We start from the raw sequence: 19,075 nt of genomic DNA, 5'->3' as shown, positions 1-19,075 counted from the left end.
TGGCAGGCAGCTGTCAGCATGCATGCTCTCTGTGACAGAGAGCTGATCCGTGCTTATCAAAACATCTCATCTCAAGCAACTGAGCTATTAATATGTAACCTCTGCTGGCTCTTGTAAATTCGAGGTTTACATTTTTGCTTCTCTGTGTTAAGAAACATCAGGAGTGTCAGATTCGGAAGGCTTATGTTTACTTGCCTATGAGATGTGAGGTTGCTAACTGAGATTCAGCAGGCAAATAAACTTCCGACCTTGTTCTAAAAATTAATAAACCACCATCAGCACCTCAAAGGGAGAGGAAAGCTGGCATCTGCTCCTGTTAGTTCAAGCCTGGACCTGCTTTTCATTCAGAACAGCCTGAGTGCAGATGGAGACTGCGTATTTTATGTTACAGACTGCCTTCTTAAGGAGACTGACCCGTGACACATGGCATCATTAAACTGGGAATGATGCTGGACATGTACTGCAATCACACAAGTGAAAGGTGAGTTGCTGTCTCAGATTGTTTTGAAAACTCATTAGCATTAATAAATACCAAGCTGTGTTACATGCACCATTTCATTAAAAGAACGTAGCCAGAAGGAGTGCTTAATTATCTAGCTCTAACAAAAAGCTCTAGAGGCAGATGGGGAATGTATAATTATAGTGTTAATATAGCCTGCTGGCCTGCTGGTGGACTGGCAAGATGGGGACCCAGCTCTCAAACCTGACCTCACCTCTGCTGTATGGGACTGCTGGGGCAGGTAATTTAACCCTCTTTCAGACTTGGGACCTCTCATACTTCCAGAAGCAAGTAATCAAAGCGCCTTGCAGACTAATTTATGTGTACGGACTGGAGCATTTTTAACCCATTTTGGCATTTCCAGCTTACACTTGAGCTCGGCAACCAAGATTATACTGGCTAAGGAGGCACTGCAGGATCTATGACAACGGCAGTGAGTACCCAGCCCCATTGTGAAAATTGACTACTAAGTGAAGCATCTCGCCTGATAGAGAAGCGCCTTGGGCTCATGAAAGATCTTTGGGAACTTTTAGTGGCACTGGTGTGGTACAAGGGGGAGGGTTGCCTCCTCTTGTGACCCTTGATGGAGGATAATCTCTGTTGGGCTAGCAGATGATGGAAAATAATAAATCCTGGGTGCAGTATAGCACTAGTTCAGTGAATGGCCCAGTCCTGGGTAGGTTAACTCTGAAAAGGCAGCACAGCAATATTCCTGGTGCCTCTGGTTCCAGGGCTTGTTTGGAGCTACCTGCAAAGTTTCTGTGCCAATGATTCAGAGATGTGCTGTGTGGCCTTGCTTTTCTGGCATGACTGTCTGGAGAAGAACTGGGGGCTCTGTCTGGCCATCCTGCTTTTCTACCTGAACACTTAATATGCTTCTAAAACTTCTCTTTTTTACCTCTCAAAGGCTGCCAATTATTGAATATCTTAACTCCTCTTGAGGGGTAGTAAGACCTGTAAGCATATATTCCTGCTTTAAAGGTACAGTGAAATCTACTTATTAAAAAGAACTGGTCTACTTGGAAATGTCCCACTGGATGAGAAATTGCCAAACCCATGACCAGAACAGCCTCTCCCTAGCTCAGCAAGGAGCTGAGTTAAAAAGCATTTGAGTGAGATATTTCCAGTTCTGAAGGGCAGAGAGAGCACTTCCCTGCTTCTGACCCTATCCCAGATTATGAAAACAATAGGTCTTACTGACAGTAAAGGCAATACATTTAGAAGGAATTACAAAGGATATTGCTTTGCACTCTGAATAGAGACTGTAGTCTTCACTAATGCAAGCATTTAATGTCAGGCATGTGTGGATGGATTTTTGAAAACTATTGGTAATTTAATCATCATTGGCTACTACATGTCATGCTAAATTAATGCAGCACTGGATTTCATTCTATACTGTTGCAGCTGACTACCTCAGGGGTACCTGTGTGGCTGTGGGGGAGAACTGCACCTGTGGCTATGTATATCCAGAATTGTTTTCTTCTTCTGTGTGTTTATTTATAATCTCTCCAGAGATATAAGGCCAAAGCAAATGGAGTAATATTGGAATAAAAACGGTCCAAAGTTATAAAAGGGTTCACTCCCTTTATATATATATATGTGTGTGTGTGTGTGTGTGTCTGTGTGTATGTATATTACCCTTTACATATAAAAGGGTAGATTCCCAAAAGGGAATCTATGTGTCAAGATCTTCCTTGTTTGTATACCCAGTATGGCATTGAACTTAGTAGGAAAACAGTTCCTGAATGTCTTGACAGGTGTCTCATTTTCTTGGCTGAGGTAGCAGTTGTGAAATGCATGGACTCCACACAACTGAGAGAGGAAGGAAAGTGATTCCTGTCAGTTTTGCCCCCAAGGAACTCAGAACATCCTCTACTATAATTCTGAAGGCACCTTAAGTGTTTCTTTCAGTTGCTTCCAGTGTAATGATTTGCAGCTGAAATCTCTACTCTGTTAATTGTGCCCAAGCCTCCAGTTGACTTTGCTGTACCATGAGCTCAAACAGATTTTGTCCCTGCTGCTGGGAACATTGGAGGTTCCAGTTTAGACCATCCCACACTGTGCTTGGGTTTCCTCCCTCAGGACCTCTTAAATCTTGAGGTGGCCTTTAGAGCAATGCAGCTGTGAAATATAGATGGCAGAGGTATCCTCTTAGGAAGGTGAATGAGAGCTGGGGTGCAAGAGCAGGCAGTTCCCTGCCTCTTCACACACATGGCATGATGTGGACTGTGGCAAGGGGGTGATCTTGGGGTCTTGCTTTGACAGGAGATCCTTCCTACTTTTGAACTTCAGGGAGTCTGTCTGGCTCTTGTACACTGCCTGAGCACAACTTGCTGCAACCCACACACCTTCCTTTTGCAGAGAGTGAAGCCCCTCAGAGGCTGCCACAGAGAGTTCTGTGCCCTTGCATGCAGAGCCTCTTTAAATTCAGCATGCTGCAGTGTGTGTCTCTGTTGCCATCACTGTCCTTGTGGCTTGCACTTTCCTGCAGCTGAGGCAAGAGTGATTCACTCAAGAGCACTCTGTGCACCTAGAGCCCCTGCAGAGGGCTGCCTGCTGATCAGTCACCTATTCACTCTTGCAGGCCACTGGAGTGGTGGCTTCTGGCTGCTGGTGGAGCTACCTGAAAGCAGTGGAGACCTCCTGAGAATACCTGGGCATAGTTGAGAAAGGGTCTGGCCTCTCAATCCTCCGCCGTTTTGCAGTGTGACTCACCTACCCCCAGCTCTGTAGAAAAAAATAAATCACAGCTGCAGCTACAGATTATGCTGAGGGCAGCAGCACCAGCACTGAGCACAGCACAGCCTCCTGAGACACCCTGTGCTGGGCAGGCAGCATTCAGTGACAGAAACAGCTCAAGATGCCTTTGGGTGCCTCTTTAATTTCACAAAGCAAAACCTGTTCCCTGTCCTGCAGCAATGAACTTACAAGCAATGTCGTCATTTCACATTTTTGGGTGCTTGGAGGAATTGAATGTACCCAAGCTGCAGTATTCTGCAGCACAGGCAGCTGCAGGTGAAGCAGAAGATGTGTCAGTCCTGGTGTAAAACAGCAAGGAGAAACACATGTTTCTGAGTTCCTGTCAGACTGGAGCCTCTGAGGATATGATGACTCTCAGCAGCATGCCAATAATCAAGTAAATACTCTGGATGTCTTCAGCTGAGGGAAAGCTGTGTGTCTCAGCGCTCCTGTGTGCTGGCAAGGTCTCTGGCTGTAAGGGGTGGGTGGCTGTAGCAGCCAGCCCTTGAGTGGTGCCGCCAGTACAGGGGTGCTCAGACCTCCCCATCAAAAGCACTGCTTGGTGACCCGGTACCCTGACACTCCATCGAAACATCCACTGCCTGCCCATTCCCCATCGGGCATGGTACCGCCAGTCCTGTGAAGCCCACATGAGATGAAAAGGCTGAAGTGTGGAATTCATAACCTCAGACAAAACTGGTGGCACCTCCTTTAAAAGGCCTGCACAATATTTCCCATTATAAGGGTCTGTTCCTGTATGCTTTTTGTCGAGTGCATCAGCCTACAGCTGATGTTTTCTTTAAATTTAATCCAGAACAATGCAGCTGTTACTGAAAGTGAATGGCAAGTACTTTTTAAAAATCAATATACAACTGGATATGTATACATATACGCAGAAAATCTGCAGGCAATCAGCACAGGGAATTTCACCTTGTCTATGCAAAGCTGCCCAAGCTGCAAGCCCTGTTTGCCTCATCTCAGTGGGGATCTGCTGGAGCTACAACTGGACCTAGCTTTCCCACAGCTCCAGCTGCAGTGAACCCACCATCAGCAAAGGTGCGGAGCATGGCCCAGCATATCCCACACTCAGTGCTCTCTCCCTCCCCACCATTCCTCTGATCCAGCTGATGCTGCTCCTGCCCTTGTTTCCTCTTTGGGCAAAGGTGCATGAAAAACTGTGCTGTAGTGCTTCCTCACTATTGAGTTTGGAAGTCCTTGGCTGGTCTGGCTGGACTTGCCTCGGTCCTTTGGAGACAGTGCACCTTCTCATCTAGGTAAATGTTGGCCTGTTTTTCATTTAAATATTAATTTGGGCTGTCACAATGCCGTGTGTAGTATTGCCACTCTCTGTGAGGATTAGAGTGATTAGGAGTCTCAAAGTACACTTTAATCAGTCAGTTCAATACTGCTGAGATTTGCTGTCTAGCCTCTCCCGTGCAGGAGCCAGTCTTTCGACGCGCTAACAAAATTGAAATGAATTCCTTCATCTTAGACAAGGATAATTAATCTTCAAACACTGTTTATCTTAGCCCAAAAATCCCCAGAATTCAGAACTAAATTAATTTAAACTCTAAATCTGCTTTAACTAGTAATTGGTTAATCAACGGGCTCGATGTGTAATTATATTCTTTGTTCATACTCCTTACAGGCTTGAAAAGACCATCTAATTCCTATGTTGCTTTCATTCCTATAATTAGCTCATTTGACATACAACGCTGTATGTTAGCGAACAAATTTTTCCTGGAATAATTTCCCTGAGATTGTTCCCTACAATGAATTTGGGTTTTTTGGATTTTTTTTTCTTTTAAAGGAACTTAAAAAAGCTTTAATATTATTTCTGTGTTATTTTGGACTTCTGTAACTCATTTAGATATTGTGCAGAGTTTTGTGGTTTGAATCTTTGCTGTCTGCCTGTAGATGAAGAAATCTATACTTAGTTTTAATTTCTCTTACACATGATATAGCTTGAACAGTTAAGGGATTCTTGCTCCCTCTGAATATTGATACAATGTGGAAAATTCATGATATGAAAGACATATGAAAGACAAAGACATTCTAACTGTCTTTCAGAAAAGACCAGCCACAGAATCTATTAGCTGGTGTTATTCTTGTGGACAGGAATTATCATTGCTATTAGGAATTGACAGTCTGAGAATAAATCAGAGAAGGAAGCTGTGGTCTTTTTAATACAGAGTTGTGGTCCTTCTTTACTTAGTGGATTCTGTTATAATCCCATTGTGGCCAGTGGTCTGGTCAATGGTGTTCATATTTCTGTTCACAGAAATTCCACCAGCTTCATGAGTGCTTTTATACCAGTATGTATTAATATCCTCTCTTCAATAATCTTCTTGCCAAAACTTATTAAAGCCCAGCATTTAACTCCAATTAAATTATTTATTCTACTTAAACTCTGTTTAACTGTCTGCATGCCTAAGTGTATTCCATCTTTCATTCTAGTTAATACCACATAGATTGTAGCTCCAAGAAAAAAATCAAACCCTTGTCCTTCTGATGAATGAGATGCAAGAGAGTTTGACTGCCAGCACATTAGTGATATGAGTTCTTAGAGGATAGGGCAATATCAGCTTTAGAAGTGTTTGGGCCCAAACTTCCGGATATGTGTGGATTCATCCTGCCATTTTGCACTGCCCTTAAAAGTGGAGAATTTGGGTCATCTGCAAAGCATTTAGAGCCGGTAGTCCTTTCTTTTACCTAGACAGGAACTTTAGCATCAGAGGGGAAAAATTAAAAGGGGGCAATGTAGAAAAACTTTAGATGAACTGCACTGGATGTGATGGGGGGGCAGGAGGGGCAGGGAGGGTGACAGGGGAGCTTTTTCTCTTGTTAATAACCAGACAGCTCTAACACACACATTTGTCCTCAGAAGTGTGGGGCATATCAGATGACTGGGGCTCTGAGAAAGACATGGAGGGCAGTGAGTAGCCTGGAGCAGCAATCCTCACTGTGTGGGTTAAGAGATGCTGCCGAAGTAACCAGTGGCTCCCCCATCATGATGTGATGTCCAGTTGAGCTGGTGAACCAGCAAGGTGTTCCTTGATGAAAATTCAAATTCTCTTTAACATCAGACTGAGAAATGAGCAGTGAGCTGCAGCCTGGAGGTTGTTATTCCAGGTGTACCCCACTGCCCAAACCCACCTCTGGTGGGTCAGGGATTAAGTCACCTTCCTCTAGGAGAAGGACAAGATCAGGCATATCAAAGGTGCTGTCAGAAAGAGTTCTTCCTTCAGGAAGTAGTATTTTTAAAGATGTTTACCCAATAAAAATTTTCCTTGAGATAGATTTCCAAAGATAATATCAAAGCATGGAATAAATCACTAAAACTATTGCAGCCACCATGCAGCCCAAGAGGCTTCCCTCCTTCTCTACCAGACCCAGTGAATCCTTTTCTGACCATCTGCTATTGTCTCATGATTTTTGCTAAACAGACAGTGCTTGTTTACACTCACTGCTCTGTTTCTCCTTGCTCCTGGACTCTAGTATTTGTTAGAGTATAGATTTCTTTCACTTACTCATCTTTGCTGAAAACCATAACCATCAGAGAATTTCTCACCTCCTTCCCTAAAGAGGTGGTACTTCTGCCCTGGGGCTGAGATTGACCCAAGTCCCTGGAAATAGCTTTTCTGGGCTTGCTATGAGCCACCCCTTTAATCTTTCTCCCAAGCAGTGTCACAACTAGGAGCTCAGAGTTTTAAGTAGAGAAGCAAGTCTGTCTTTCCTTGAGGTCTCCTTTGTGGCCAAAAGGTAGATACTACAACATGGCAGATAGAGCTCCTTCCTGTATGCAAAATTGTGTGTCAACCTCTTCTTGTCCCATTTCACCGCATGTAGCACTGTCTATGAAATCACAGTGCTGTAAATATGTATATCCTTTTATTGCTAGCTTCTGAGCCTCTATGAGTCACATTCTCATACTTTTTGTAATAAACACAGGGATAAAAACCATTCTTGAAATGTTCTTGAAAAGACTAAACAAAGCAAAACCCAAATGACTATTGCAATTCTCTTGTAATTTCCTGCTTTGGTAGACAGACTCCAAGAACATAAAGCATAGGAAAATGTGCTAAGATTCTGGAAGCTGGAGATGGCAAAGAAATTATGTTTTTCTTGGGTTTCGTAAGCATAGAGCAGTCCCATTCAAGCCATTAGGAACTCAGGAGGGAGAAACATTTTGAAATTTCTGTGTTGTTTCTATAAGAAAACACCTGAAAGAAACTTGGTCTGAAACCTTAATAATTTCATTTTTTTTAAGAAGATGTCACTAACACATTTCTAAGGGTGAATATCTTTTATTCTGGCACCTAAACAAGTTGCTAAGAAAACCAGTAGTGTCTTCATATTTATACAGCACATAATATTGCAAAATATTTCACTTAATCTTTGTGGAAAGGAAAAGGTGCCTCTCTTCCCTTTTCATTTTGAAGAAAGGTGATCACTTGACTCAAGAACCTTCCAGTTTGAAAAATTGTGTCCAGAGTTCCTCTAGTTTTGGCCTTCCAGAAGACTGGAATTCCTTTATCTAGTTTTCACTCCGTGCCTTCCTAGGTAGTAGCCATAGAGCAGTTGAGGAAGACTTAATTTTTATTTAAAACTTCTAGGCACTGCGGAGCTGCAAGCTTCACTTGGTTTGTTGTGATGTAAAAGGCAGTGAAAAGGAGAAAAGAGTTAACACAACCTCCCATTACGGGAAGTTATACTTACAGGACAAGAGTGTTCAAATATCCTTGGTCTGTGTAGGACACTATATGTCATAGAAAGGTACATTTTGGAGACTTAATCCCATTCCCATGCAATTAATAGAACAAGGAGAGCTGAAACAGGACAGATGGATGTAAAATGAAGCCTCTCAGTGAGAGACAGGGTGAAGGAAACTCTTGATATTCCATTAGTGCTCTACCAGATACCATGGTCCTTTACTCTGCTGTGCCCTAAACAACTCATATTTTAATTACAGAATTAAAATATTTCTGTAATGCCCAAGGAAGGCTTGAATTACCCAGAGTTTCTCAAGGTCTCAGTGCATCCTTACCAACACAGGGATACTAACATTAAAACTCCTGGGAAAAGGCTGTCTTTCCAGGGCTCCCTGCATTGGGCAGGAAGGTGCTTTGAGAACAACCTTCCCTTTGCTTCTCACTGTTTCTCTTCCTCTGTCCCACCTAGTCACAGCTGGGAAGCTACAAGCTCTCACTATGGGCAGCACCACAGCAGCTTTAGACACGTTTGTGAATCTCAGAGTGTAGCTTTCTGTCATCTCTCAGCTCCTGCTACTCAGAAGTCAGTCCTCTCTCCCCAAAACAGCTGCAGCATCTCCTGATGAGCCAGCTCTTGACTTCAGTTTGAAATCCTCTTCCTTGTTTAATTCTTCCCCCCACTGCATGGTAACTCTTTGAGAGGTTGGGCCCTGCTGTGCCCTCTCAGTATGACTCATGCAGGCACCTCCACTGCCCCTGCCTTTGGGAGCCCTCTCCTTTACAGGTCTGGCTTTGAGAGGCTCATACGAGGCAAGACTGGGGTTTTACTTTTGGAGTGACTGCAGAGAATATGTTTCTGCAGGACCTCTGCAAATTAATGGTGTCCTTATAGTAGGCAAAAAACCTGCAGGAAAATTTGGATACAAAATAGTAAATTTAATCCTGAGTAAGAATCACCCTAGATTTCTATTTCTAACAGCTACAGAGTGTCTATAAGACCATACTCCTTGAGGATCCTTACATTTATGGTGTGGCTGAAATATCTTAGGCTTTGGGCTTTTGTTCGCCTCTGCACAGCTATTGTCCTCAGAACTGCAGAGATGTTTCAGCTTAATTATACAAACATACTCTGCAAAGTGTGTTTTTTTTTCTTTCAAGTTCAGCCTCATCATAGGTCTAAATCCACAGATAGAAGTAAGTACATTACAATGGCAATGACTGATAGCTGAAGAATTTTTGTGTTCACAGTGTTCCCTAATGTAGGCCATTTTTCATCATCTAGAGTTGCCTGATAATGATGCCATTTCCATTGCTTGAATGTTGATGGAGCAGCCACATATCATGGAGTTAAAATGACTGTTTATGGGGCAGCTAAATTGTGTTGTTATCAGTTTAAGGCAGTGTTTGCTTTGCTTCTGGGGACAAAATGACAGTTGGACTTTCCTAAAACTCATCAAACAGGGATGAGAGTGTCAAGAATATAAATCTGCACCGTAGTCAAGCTGGGGAGAAAAGAGGGCAGAGAAGAAAAAAGAGAGCTATTTTTTGTGTGAAGATGTGATGACCATGAGATAAAAATGACAAAGTTGTACTTGTCAGAAAATAAGTCACATTGCTGATCACTGGATAGCTTTGATGTAATATTCCACAATCATTTAACTGAGATTTCTTGGCAAGATTATTGGTAAAGATTTTAAAACATGCATGAAGAAGAGCTTTCTTCTAATATCTAGCTGTCAGACAGTCCTTATCTGGGGCTTATATTGACTGATTATGATTTGGAATGATCTAGAACATGACCTTTAAATAAAAAAGAAAATTATGCAGATTTGGAAGTGAACCATCAAGCTTTTGTGTCTTTTCATAAACATTTCAAGACACTCTGATGATTGTATATACATATGTATGACAAATGCATATGTGTCTTTGCAGACTTATTCCCACTAACCTGAAAAATAATCAAGAAACCTCAACAAATTTCTCTGTCTTCTCTATCACAAAACCCAGTGAATTAAGTCTAATACATAATTTTCAACATACAGGACTCACACTGGAATGAGTTGTTTATGAAATACTGTGTGGTTGTAAGCAGTGCACATATTTTGAGTGAATGCTGACCAGTTTGCTTGGAAAAAGAAGTGCTAGTTTCCAGTGTATTACATTGAATGAATTGTTATACATACTTTGGAATGGATGGTGAGCATAAATCTCTCTTTGGATATTTCAACAAACATTTGCTGCATATTTTAAACTAGTTTAGTGATGCCAATTATGCCATTTCTTCTGTAGTACTCACTGCCTACCTTGTGTTTTCACAGGGGACTTCAGCAATGAAGGCAAGTATGGGTTGTGCTGGCCAGCCAGAGTGCCTGCTAGACTGCAGCCAGCTGGAGACACCTTTTTGTCCCAAAGCCTCTCTTCTGCAGCTGAACACTGAAGAAAGGCACTGAAGACAGGAATTTGCAGGTGTGCCCTCCATTAATTCCCTCCAAAACTGAAGGACATTTACAGCTTGACTGTATTTTTTTGCTTGATCAGCCACTGAAAATGGACTCAGATTATGGAAAGCATCTGTGAGATGTGACATTTTCTAAGACCACCTCAACCTGAGCAAAGTGATGAGGTCAGGTAGAAGGTGTTATTCACTTCCATATTGTATTGCCTTGCACAGCACAGCCACACAGGACTGGCTGAGGTGAATGACACATAGGAGTCACAGCATGCCTGCAAATTGATGGGACCAACTGGAATGGGTCCTGCCCTTAATCTGCCCTGACCAGCACTGCATTCTCCCCTCCATATTTTGATTAAAAGATTTTTATACCCTTCTTCAATTCAGAAGGGATTCATGGAGCTTGCTAGGGACCTGGGTGAAGTTCTGAATAACTACATTAGTCCCCTAATTGAAAGTCATAGCCAGGTGAGAAGGAGGAAACAGAAGACAAACAGGGGTGCTCTGTGAGAAGCTGGCTTGGTTCTCCAAGAAGGAGAAACAAGGGTGGCCTCCTTCCCTGTGGAGTGGAGCTTCAGATGCCTCCAAGCCCCTGGTTGAGGTGATTTAGATAGCAGAGACACCTCTGAAGGGTGACCATGCCTCATCTGTCACACCTGTGTTTGAAAAGCTGTCCATAAAACCATTGCAAAAAAAAAAGAAAAAAATTCTAAATCATTCTAGAGATGTTCCTCTATGTCTAAAACAGAGGGGACAATCAAAGAGGAATGTGATGGCATTAAACATACAAAATTAATTTGCACTTAATTGCAAAGGAAAATCAATATGGCAATGTCCAATGAGGTGGCCAGTGGTTTATTTCCCTTTTCACTCCTAATTTTATTTATTTGGGCTCCTGAAGGGCTAAGAAATGATGCAGGGTGACTGTGCCTCTTCCCTAGCTTGTTTCATACACCAGTGCTGCAGCCTGCCTATGCTGAACTCTCTGAACTCAATAGCATGAGGTGATGTTCCACAAGATGTTCAACTTAAAGAACTAAGTTTTGTTTTCATGTGAAATTCTGCTCCTTGCTGCTCACATTTTTTTCAGTTATCAGTTAAGAAAGGGAAGAGAAAATGAAGAGTAGCAGAAACATTTCCCCATTTTTTCCCCAAGAAGAAAAGTTAGGAGTAATGAAAGCAGATTTCCCCCCGACTTTTAAAACTATTGTTTCTCTCTTCAGGCACAATGGTTTGGGGGTACCAGTTTTCTTTCCTACTCATTATAAATCCTTAAATTTTTGAAAGGTTGCATTTATAAAAAAAAGGATTTGTCACTCCAGCAAAATTTTTAGGGTGATGTTTTCAAAACAGACAAAAGTATATTGATTTTCTCTTCCTTCTCCTGGATCTTTTACAGATTTATCTTTTTTTACATTTTGATCTCATTTGAGCTAAGTATAAAGAAGTTGCAGAAGAGGGCTAATAAGACTTTAAGGTTTGTACCTGAATGGGAAGCATAGAAGTGGGAGATAGTGCAAGAGCTTGATTTTCAAATGGTAATTCAAAGGAAATGGAGGTGGAGCCCTGGCACCTCCATATTATCCTGGAAGTAGATCTAGGACACATGTAAATACAGTGCAATCCAGATCCAAATGGCTGAACTTGATAAATTCTGACATGGGTAAGGCTGTTCATGCCACTCACTCTCAAGAGTAGTATAAATCATACTGTAGAGCCTTGGAACTGTGTCAAAGAATCTGACTTGAAAAATTAAGTAATGTTCAAAAATTTAAAATGGAAACTTGGTTTTTGAAGTTAAATATCTAAAACCCAGAATCATAATGTATGCAGTCTGGAAAAACTTGAAAACAAGAGTGAACATCTCTTTACAGCAGTATCGTCAGTTTAATTTGGAATATTGTAAATTATATTGTCGTAACAACGGTATCATGAGTTTTAATGGCACAAGAAAGCATGATAACACAGATTTATATCAAAGTCTATTATAGCAGAGAGTCTTGTAACAAGACGAGAATGTATTTCTGTCATACTCAAAATGTCAGCTCAGTCACAGGGAAGACTGATGAAGAAAAATAATTAGATGCAGAGATTTCATTTATCTTTCTTTTCCAGAATAGGAACTTTTGATAATCTCCCTTTAGGTTTCAATGCTTAAACCCCAAATTTCTGACTGCCACTGTAACACAAAGGAGATGCACCTCTGCTTGCATATTTTTCTCTTCGTTTTTTAACTAACTGCTGGAAACCATTAAAGTTTCACCAGTAAAGCAAAATCCTTTTGCTCTTATTTTCTTTTAGAGAAAGCTGAAAAATACCTGTGTCATAAAATGGTACCACATTTTCCTGCTTAGTTCTGGTCTGGACATGGAAAGAAATCCTCTCACCCTCAGCCCTACAGATGAGAGGTTTTGTTTGAGGGTCTCTCTTGGTCCAGCTCCTCTGACCCTGCAATCTTGTAGTACACCAGTGTGAGCAGCTAACACCACTGCCAAGACCTATATCCAAATTCCTAGGGATTTTAAGGAACTTCAGAGCAGCCTTCAGAGGTACTAATCTGTTATTAGCACTAGTTGCAGTCACCAAATAAATTTAAAAGTTCCAAACTCCATATTATCATCTTATTTCATAAAACTCTGGCAAAATTTTGATGCATAAATGAAAAGGTTGTTGAGTATTCCTAAAGAGACTTTTAGACTTTACAGGTAGCATTCAGACACTGCTCTTTTTTAGTCAGCCTATAATTGTTATTGGCAAATTACCCCTAAAATTATATTAAAATTGAAAACAGAACAGCTGTAGCTTATGTTCTGTTCTCTAGTGGGGAAAAAAGGACAAAAATTAACAATTTTGCCTTCCTTCAATTTGATTATTTCAGAGCATGGGGCAAATAATGATTCTCTTCAACTTGAATATCAGAAGTAAGTTGCTTTGGGTGGCAAAAAACCCATAAACCCACACCCCAAACCCTAAATGAAATGGCCTTAATCCAAACCCAACCTATTGCAACTGGCTGGATTTACATTGTCCAGCTTTCTATGTGCATTTTTTTCTTTCCAAAAGTGGCTAAACACAATCTCTTGATTGTTATTGAATGCCCCATTCCCAATGACAGAAATCTTCTGTCTTTTCTAAAGAGATGCTTTGCCGCTATATCCTGAAGAACCCTCATGATTCCTGCACAGGCACCAGAATTGCACAGACTCTCTACTACTGAGGTGCCCTAAGTAGGTAAAAATGCCCATCCCCTCATTTTTCAGTGATTCACAACTTTGGGGGTGGTGGTGCTGAAAATCAAGGTACAATCATGTCAGACATTTTAACGTTGCTAATGAGCTCATAACATGGGAAATGCTTATTTCTGTCTCCTGTCCAGCTTCTCCCATTTACACTGTACCCATATGCAGGTCCATCAAGCATGGGGTATGAGGCAGGGAGAATGCTGTCTATAATTTAAAGTCCAGGTACAGTGGTGGAGTTTCAGAGTGATAGAAAAGGAGCTTCCACTCATCACTCATCAATGTCTTCCTGCTGTTCAGAGACTAAACATGCACAAAACCAGTAGGAGGTTGTTAAGTTCCTGTTAGCAACTACTGTACAGAAAAAGAAAATCCTGACATGAATTGTGCAGTCTGTCAAACATCACACAACCCTGACATCCCTCCTCTGTGCTAAATTCAAACATCTACAGCTGTGAGATGCAGAAGCTGCAGTGTTAACTGCAGCTCAGGAGTCAAAAAGGTAGAACTCAGCATTACTCTCGAGGCAGCCACATGGCACAGATGTAATGCGTTGCAATATTCCCTTTTTGTATCGTCCAGTTCAGTGTGCCTACTATAACAGTTCTGTGAGTTTTCTCCTCATCTGTATGTGTTATTCGAAATTAGGCTGAAGATTTTCATCTTTATAGCCACAAATGTGCCAGTGAAGAGCAACATTCTTTCTGTGTCATCAAAAGGAGTTACTTCTCCTCCTGTAGAGTTTTTTTCTAATTCTGTGCAGCATCATAGGAAGAAGATACAAAGAAGATGCCTTGGGTGATTTCTTGAAAACTGTTAGGCTCTTTTGTCTACTGCTTACAACATAAATCAAAACATCTTAAATTAGATAGAGCCTCCTGCCTGGTCGTGCTTAGTGTAGTCAGCAATAACAGAAGCAGAGAACTTGAACTGGCAAGTGCAAACAAGCTCTATTTAATCTAGCCTGGTTTGAAAGAAAGAAAAACCCTCTTTGTTCAGAAAGAGACTGATAAGATAAAATTACAGGGTAGCCAGGAAGGTTCTCTTATGCTACAGCCAAAGACCACAAGGGTCAAAATGTGCAAAGAGAGAATCAGAAAGAAATTGTGTAGTTGACAAAGGAGGAGTAAGAGAGATGTGCAGTACTTTGAAGCAGACAGAGCTGAGCTCAAATTTAACGCGGCTCAAGAACAGCATCTTAAATTAACCATTCCTGAAGGTCTCTGTGTGCAGCAAGAGATTTTCTGTTGATGCTAGTACAAAACACATACGTTTCCTCTGTGCAGCATACAATGAGGAAATACTCATTTTCATAAGCACAGCAGGAGCCTGAACTTATGATCTTCCCATGTAGGATGTGTGAGCTTGGATAATTGGCATTGCCAGGGACGGTCATGAAAGCACAATTACTCTGTATTGTACCTAGGGATTTAAGAGTCCTATTAATTCCAAGCTATAATATAGTAATAATACAAAATGCTGTTTAAAGACAACAGAGCTAGCAATTTTATTTTTCTTTTTGCTGACGGAAGGCTTCAACAGACAACAGCTATGTGAATGTGGGACCTGAAGTTACTTTCAAAACTTCTGTGTAAGCTGGGTTTGCAGTTCATGTTAAATTTATGAAAATGCTCTTTTGTATAGTAGTTTCTACTTCTGAGTTTTTTATAAACCATATATATAACAGTAGATTTAATACCATTGCCTAGTATTATTGTAAATTTCTAAAAAAACTCATTTGGTTGCACAGTTGCTTCTGCCAAATGGAAAACTTTGGTGTGTACCTGGCTGTTAATACTGAAGGTAGCAGGATAAAACATACAGGTATGTTATTAGGGATGGCTTCTAAATCCCTTCAAATGATAATCTAAATGCACAAGAACTGCAGAAGAATGAACTAGTAAGGAATTTAAGACACACAGCAAAGCATCTGACTAAGATTTAGAGTAGAATGTTTTGAAACTCAGCTAACTTAATTCAATATATATTCTGGTTTCATTTTTGTACAGCAACAGACATATATGACAATGCTGCCGTTTATTTACCACTTAAGGTTATGCTTATTTGGTGTGGAGGGAAATATTATGATTAACATACAAAATAGTGCAATCCATACACTGTAAAGTGTATTAAAAGAGCTTTATCTGAGTGTTTCATCCACTTGATTTCTTCAGTGGCCCCTATTTTGACCAAGAGATGTCTTGAGGTCCAGTAGCTATAGTGGAAACAGCCTTTCTTTGTGAACATGACTATTCACTTTAAAGAAGGTACTCTGCTAAAAATGCAACCTTGCCAAATGTAGTAAAAATCAGTGTCCCTTCAAATTCTGCTGGGAGATAGAAGAAATCTCTTTAAAAGTGGTGATAAGCTTCCCAGTACAGCCTGTTTGGTAAATCGGGTTTATTTTGTTTGGGAATTTAAAGAACCTCAATGGACTCTTAGCTTTCTTTTCTCATACAAATAGTTAAAAGCCAGTGGAATGTGGAGTCGTGACTGAATGGATTCATGACGGAATACTTTTGGAAACCTCACTCCAGCAACATAACTGCAAATTTTTTTTTTCTTTCAGAAGCTGAACAATGATAGTGGTGAAACCATCTATGAAGCCATCTATGACAGGCAGCTTGCCTGGAAAGACACTGTGAATTCGCCTCTGATCCGCACCAGTAAAACCTCCTGTTAAATGGAGAAAGTCAAAGCTGGTGCTTGTCTTCTTTCATTGCCTTCTCAGGATGTTCAGCTTGTGATGACTGCAACAAAAGCAGACATCTGACATGTCTACTGGCCTCAGGGCAGTGGAGTGGCATGACAGAGCTGCCAGTCCTGTGGCTTTGATTGGCTTCCCCCTTTCAACCTCCTCAATTTCTATTTAGAAGTTGCATGAGATTTTTTAAACAAGTGCCTAAATTAACTGGCACAAATCATCTTGCCCAGCTGAATACCCAAGTGAAATACTTTATTTTTACATATCCAAGACATTTAAATGCTATTTGAAGACCTGGGTAGCGCAAAGACTGAATAGTCAGGATGCACAATTTTCTTCATTTAGTTTACTCTTTACCAGGTAGCCCAGGCTGATGGTGACTGACACTCCTTGGCTCTTTGTGACAGTTTATGTTTATGCAGCAGCAGATCTTAAGTGAGTATTAGTATCAAAACAGTCAATCAATATTGGCAGTAAGTGGTGGCTTTACTGCAAATCCTTCAAGCAGAAAGACTAAAACTAGGGGAATGCATTGAACTGCTTAGCCCTTATCTCTTAAATACACAGCATGGCTTGAAGGCTGGGCCACGATGGCAGCCTGGAGTTAAGTGGGTGATAGCAGTAGCTGCATTCCAGAAGCTCATTCCTCCTGGCTGGGCTGTGTGGGGCTCAATGGCCTTACCCAGGGCAGGGCAGGACTGCAACCGGGAGCAGGGCAGCATGCCCAGCTCTGATGGCACACCAGCAGTGAGCAAGGACAACTTCATCAAAAAAGGCATTAATAAGGAAGAGGAGAAAAAATATTACAATTTCTCGTACCTGGACAGTAAAAGTGCAGATGGCAGTGACATTTAAGGGAAGATGTGCATGAACTATGTCTTTCAAAACCTGATAGTCATTTGTAGATGTAGACAGGTCTGTCAAAGCAGCTAAACCTTGAAACTATTTGAATACTACTTGTGATTAAACTGCTATGCCAGGCAAAAGCTAGAAGAGAAAAAGATGCTTTCTTAGAAAGGGGCTGGTAATAGCACATGACCTTGGACGTTTATTAAGTAAGAATCAAGTAAAAAGGTGCCTGGACAAAGGAAACCCCTAAAGCTTATGACTATTGGAATTAATATGGTAAGACCTCAGGCAAAGACAGCAGACGACAATTAGTTCAGACTTAATGGGCAGTGTTTGCAGATGTACAATACATCTTGGAAAATACTGTATTACTTGTTCAGGTTTCTGAAAAATGTAGAAGTCAATAATAAAATACAAATTGTTATAAAGACAGGTAATGAAAAGCTGTAAGTTAGAGGACATGTTAGGTCAGTTTATAATCACAGAGATGCTCTCATTTTCTGTCATGCATGTTGTTTGCACTGTTGGTTTCTATGGCATTGGTTCCCAAGAAGATTGAAGAAACTAATGTTTGAGTAAAACAATATAAGATTTTTAAAACATTCCTTGAAGTAATAAACAAACAAGTGATGCTGTGAGCAGCCTGACTTTATCCTGTTGTACTATTGTGAAAGATATGTGTAAAAAAAAACCCTATAAATGCTATAACAATGATGACAACATGAATCACAAGACAATTTGTGAATCTACCACATTTTTCTACCATAAATTAATTTACTTATCTTTTGAACACACATATTTTTAACCACACAATAGAGGTTCCAATGTAGTACTATAATATTACAGTACAATATCACAATATGATATCTTGTACAGATTGTGCTCAACAGGGTTTGAATTTGGGGTGAAATAAGGGGGGTGGAGGAGAGAGGAAATTCCAGCATTTGTTACAAAGTGTACAGGCAAGTTATTCTGAGGAAGTACCTCAAATGTCTTTGACCCACAGCAAACAAAAAATAAACAAACAATCCAATCCTAAAAAAACTATTTTGCATTTCACAATTTGACAGCATTGTGGCTACAGTTTCCACTTGTGCTATGTCCTGTGATTTGTTCAGGGGAACCATTTCTCTTCCAGAAAATATTAGCAGGAATATGTTTTTCCACTTTCATGGGAAAGTGAGATATTAGTTCTGGCTTATTAAACTATTTCAGCAAAGGGCTTCCTAGCATCACAGAGATGTGAAATGTCAAACATCTACATACTATATTCCATCCTTATGCTAATGCCTAACTATTCCCTATACTGTGCAAAATGTGTTGTAACCCAGGGCCTGACATACTATCAATTAAATATCTTTTTCTGATATTCAGTGTCTGTTTATTTCTTCTCTATCTTCTTGAACATAAAATTGTCCCCTCCTGGGTGAAGCCCCCTTGCCCAGCTCAACTCTCAGATCATTAGCACATGCTTACCCTTAAAAAGCAATAATCTTAAACTGATGAAAACACCAAATTCACCTGGAAATGCAAATGAAAATGCACTCTGTTGATTGAATGAAAGCATGGGGAGAAATGTGTGTGCCTGCCACGGGGAAAAGTGACAGGTTCAGAGCCAGGGATGGAGCCAGGGACAGAGCATCCCCAACTTTCTCCAACAGGACAGAAACACCAGTGTGCACTTGTTACAAGTTCAAGTAAACCACAAATATGTCAATAGCCTCATTATAAAAGTAATTACTTTGTCTGGGGGAAATAATTCTTTTAAATGTTAATTTCATTGGAAAAATACATAAATATCCTTTGGATCAAGACAGATGTAATTACTTTCTTGACCAATGAACCAAAAAACTGGTATATCCTGTCCTCCTATTTAAAGTC

General features: G+C 40.7%; 1 long non-coding RNA gene across 2 annotated transcripts in view; it reads left to right on the top strand.

The window, feature by feature from the left end:
- Positions 1-18,218, top strand: part of LOC135459748 (uncharacterized) — a 79,796-nt gene extending 61,578 nt beyond the window's left edge. The window contains exons 1-3 of one of the 2 annotated variants that reach the window (XR_010443091.1): positions 359-481; positions 10,269-10,416; positions 16,211-18,218. This is a non-coding gene — a long non-coding RNA (uncharacterized LOC135459748). Of the gene's footprint in view, positions 1-358; positions 482-10,268; positions 10,417-16,210 lie in introns of those variants that run through there. The other variant, XR_010443092.1, reaches the window with a different exon arrangement.
- Positions 18,219-19,075: the final 857 nt, after the last annotated feature.

This window comes from Zonotrichia leucophrys, chromosome Z (assembly GCF_028769735.1).
Source record: "Zonotrichia leucophrys gambelii isolate GWCS_2022_RI chromosome Z, RI_Zleu_2.0, whole genome shotgun sequence".
Lineage (NCBI taxonomy): Eukaryota > Metazoa > Chordata > Aves > Passeriformes > Passerellidae > Zonotrichia > Zonotrichia leucophrys.
Note: the sequence above shows the minus strand (reverse complement) of the source record. Positions and strands in the feature narration are given on the sequence as shown.